The sequence below is a fragment of the Hibiscus syriacus genome, unplaced genomic scaffold, assembly GCF_006381635.1.
Source record: "Hibiscus syriacus cultivar Baekdansim isolate YM2019G1 unplaced genomic scaffold, ASM638163v2 tig00110773_pilon, whole genome shotgun sequence".
Lineage (NCBI taxonomy): Eukaryota > Viridiplantae > Streptophyta > Magnoliopsida > Malvales > Malvaceae > Hibiscus > Hibiscus syriacus.
The window spans coordinates 279,098-283,698 of NW_024062855.1; the positions used below are offsets into that span (position 1 = coordinate 279,098).

At 38.6% G+C, this 4,601-nt stretch overlaps 1 pseudogene; it reads right to left on the reverse strand.

Moving 5' to 3' along the window:
• Positions 1-780: 780 nt before the first annotated feature.
• LOC120139759 lies at positions 781-4,267 on the reverse strand (annotated as a pseudogene).
• Positions 4,268-4,601: the final 334 nt, after the last annotated feature.

A 4,601-nucleotide genomic window follows, 5' to 3' on the forward strand; every position in this document is an offset into this window, starting at 1 on the left:
CATTGATCATCTAACTATTTACCCCCTTTACTTTAACCACCAATTTTTCAATTTTGTCAATCAGGTCACCTAACTATTTAAAACTTGTCAATCAAGCCACATCCCGTTAAATATTAATGGAGGAGATAACGTTGCAGTTAATAAAATTTGTATAATTACACATTTAGTCTTCATTACTTACATATTCTTTTAATTTACTCCTAACTTTTATTTAATTCAATAAATTTAATCCTCAATCTGATGATGACATGTGTCACTGTGTGATTGGATTGTTTTAATAAGTTTTTCATCAAATCAAATGGTGTCACATGTCGCCAATTGAATGAATGAAAAATAAATTAAATCAATAACTGTTGTTGGTGGGGTTTAAACTTGGGATGCAAGTCGAAAACTTGAGCACCCTAACCATTAAGCTAGACCACTAAATTTGTCAAGTATACAGAACATAATCTATATAATTTATAATATGGTTAATGAAACAAAATTACAATCAATAAAGTTTAACATTATGAAACAAAATTACAATCACAACCGAATCTCATACAATAAAAAGAAATTTCAAGTTTTAATCATTGCTTTAAGTATAATTATTTACTAAGATAATTGTAAGGTTGGTATAAGTGTTAAGTTTTGATCATTTCTTGAGTATAATTATTTACTAAGATAATTGTAAGGTTGGTACAAGTCTTATTTGAGGATTACTCTCATTCAGACGGCTCGTCTTCACCCAGAATTGATGCAATATTTTGAATTAAGCATATGATAGACATTCAAATATGGACTGATCAAATATTACATGATCTGATTAAAGCAGTAATCCAACAAGTCCTACAACCACAACCGCTCCACCAGGAGCCAAGAGTTAGCAACATCCACCGGACTTTACAAATTACAAGGTCCTTGACAAGTTAATGTTTTCTGATACGATCAAGACTCTCCGACACTGTTCTCATCCTAGGACGCAACTCCGCATCAAGCTCAGTGCAATTGAGTGCAATGTGAAATGCTGCAACCACTTGCTTCTTTGCATAAACTTCGGTTAGCAGTGTCGGGTCAATGATTTCAGACAAGGGACACTCCTCTCGGAATGCTTTCCTCACAACACCTTCCAATCCCTTATCTTCTTTTTCAGGTCCAGCATCAGGCAATCGACCGGTTAAAATCTCCAAAACCAGAATTCCGAATGAGTACACATCACATTTCTGAGTAAACTTGCTGCCATATACTCGAGCCTCAGGTGCCAGGTAGGAATTAGTAAACATTCTTGAACTCACTGCAGAGGTTGCAATGCTTTGAGTTGAGTTCAGCTTTTTGGTTATTGAACTTGCATATTTGAAAGTCCCGGAGAAAAGGCGAGCAAGTCCAAAACCGGAGATGTAAGGCTGGAGTTCATTGTCGAGAAGGATTTTTGTTGATTTCAAATTGCCATGAACATACTTTCGAGGGCTATATTCGTGAATGTACATTAGACCCCTTGCAGTTCCCTGGATGATTCTCAACCTTGCAGCCCAGGAAAGTGGTGGAAAATGTTCAGTTGGTCCTCCTGCATTAAATTAAAAACTGCATTAAAATGGCTGTGTTTCACATCTGGTATCAGATATTTTCCTATAAACAAAATCAAAATGCACAACGCTTTTCATTTGGAAACTCGGTGGATCAGAACAACATCGGACCAACACAAATCAAAGCCGATTGCAGAGTTATCATAAACAATGTACTGAAGAATGAAATTTTCATAGGAATTTCTAACAGTAAAACCCGAAACATACAAATGTAGTACACATAAATGCTCTTCAGATAATAACAAGCCAACTATTCTGTCAGTGGCCCACATTTTGTTAAATTTCAACAATAAAAACCTAATGCAGAAACAAACATGAACTTGACAGCCACCTTGATGGGGTCCATTCAATAAACTTCGGTCCTTCAATTTGTATGAGCATGATACCAGCAGGACTACACCACTATAATCATATATATTTTGAACTTAATAAAGTAAAATGATTCCAATAAAAGAAAGCAAGGCATCTCTGTTGTATTAAAGTAAAATAAAAATCACAAAACGGAACAAGAGAAATGCATCCGAGGTGAACCAAGGTGGAAAATACTCGGCCAATGAGGACCAACAAACACTATAAAATGATCCACCAAGTAATTTGAAAGCAGTAACAAAAGGCTCAAGCCAATCCAGGAATTTTTATTGGAGGGGCCAAAATATTGACTTTATGCATCCCCCAAGTAAATGCATTAAGCAGTAATGCTTTTACGTTGACCAATATGACTAATATATCAGATTCAACCAACCACATCATACAATATAAAGGAACATCATGTTCTAGAGAATGAGTACAAATATACACTAGACTTTACGCAGTAAAATTCAATTGCAAAAGTACCTCAGCAGCAAATCACAAAAGAAAATTCCTATCAATACTTTAATGTGATAATTCTTTCCATATAGATAAATTGCTAGAAGAAAATTCGAAACTGAAGCACTAAGGAAGTTCATCTTTCTTCACTAATAGACTACAAATAACCGACAATTTCATCCAAAAAAGCCGACCTGGATTGTTTGTATCCATAGGGCTAAAGAGGAACACAATGTCCACATCATACACATGCTGCAAGTCGGCAATTCTCCCAAGAGCCCACAATTTCAATGGCACATTATTCAGATTCACAAATTTAGGTTTCAGAATAATGGAAACTCTTTTATTAGGAAGTAAATTCAATAGCCAACAACATTGACTTATCTTCTATGAAAAACTAGTGCGAGTAGAGGTGTAAATGAACCGAGCTTGAAAGAAGAGAGCTATGCTGTGTTCCTTAGGTTTTTTTTGAAGGAATTGCAGAACAATTAAAGGATGATAAATAGAAATGAAAACCAAAGCAAGGGGAGGAGAGGGATGTTACCATGTAAGGCAGCATACAAGCTTCCATTACGGATGAAATCGGTGACCAGCAACTTCTCATCATTGGCATAATAGTATGCTCTCAACCTCACAACATTGGGGTGATTAACCCTCCCAACAGCCTCCACTTCGGCCTCAAACTCCTTGAACTTCAATGGGGCATCACCCTCGCTCAACCGCCTCACAGCAACAACCGAAGCCCCGACCGTGACCGATCCCCTCCCCGTCACCACTTTATACACTATCCCACTCCTACTCTTCCCTACCACATATGCCGATGCCCTCAACAAGTCCTCCAATTCCAAAGTAAACCCTTCATCGACCACCACGAATTTACCATTTTGCGCTTCCTCATCAACCTCCTCCTTCTTTTCCTCCTTCCCCATTTTGGCCTCCCCGGATTTCCATTTTCTCCGGAACACCCACACAAGTACCGAAACCGCTCCGATCACCACCGAAACGCCGGAGACCAAAGGAACAGCCACGGATCCAATTTTCTCCTTGTTTTTTCCTACATTCCCATCATTGAAAATGGGGGTTAAACCCTTGGGATTTTCTGGGTTTTCTTCAGGATTTAAAATATCTCTGGGGTTTTGGGCTTCAGGGCAAAGATTCCCCAACGGAAACCCACAAAGATTAGGGTTTCCTGTGAATGCAGTAGGCCCTTGGTTCACCAAAGAACCAACTTGAGGCACTTTCCCTGTCAAATTATTGTGCCTCAGATCCAAGCTTATCATAACTGGAAACTCTCCATAAGAAGCTGGAATTTCACCCGAAAACTGGTTGTAAGACAAGTTGAGGGTTCCTCTCAAGCTTTTAAGCTCAACAAGTAACGCAGGGAGTGACCCGTTGAGTGAATTAGAGGAAAGGTCGAGGTGGGTTAAGTTTTTAAGGGATTCTATTTGCGGAGGAAGTGAGCCAGAGAGTGAGTTATGAGACAGGTCAACGTATAAGGTTCGTAGCGTTGAAGAGATGATACGGAATTGGTTTTGAGAAGTTGTTCTGATAGAGACTAAGGCGAGTTAGCGAGTCGAGGAGACCGAGTTCCGATGGGATGTAACCAGTTAACCCTTTGTTAGGAAGAAAGATTGAGGTGACTCGTTTGCGAGTGCAAGCGATTCCTGACCATTGGCATGGCGTTGAATCAGACTCGGACCAACTGTCAAGGGACCGAGTTGGATCAGATTCCACGGCTGCCTTGAGAGCCAGAAGAGAGAGACCATCCGAATTGAGAGACGAAACCAGTGAAGTAAAGAGAAACATGAAAGAACAACTTTTGGAAGTGAAAGTATCATCCTTTTTCACTACTGATTTCTCTAATGCCACTCCTTCTAAGGCTTCATTCGTTCATAATCGAAATATGAGTTTCATGCAACGAGAAGTTGCAGAAGAAGAGACGAGAGAGAACACCCTTTGATGTGTTTGAATGTGGGAGAGAGAGTGAGCTCAACCTGAACGTGGCTGGTTTTTTGTATATAGAAAATTTTGAAATTCTTTGAACAGTTATTTTCAAAATATTATTAGTTTATTGAACACAAGTCATAAAAAAACACTGACAAAGACATTATTAATCTGTTCTTTTCTTGATTGTATAAAAAATATCATAATGAATAGTTTGGAACAAATTTGAATTGTTGTCTTGGCGCTGGATACCAAGTCCAGAATCGCATGGGAAAGAAACAAAGAAGG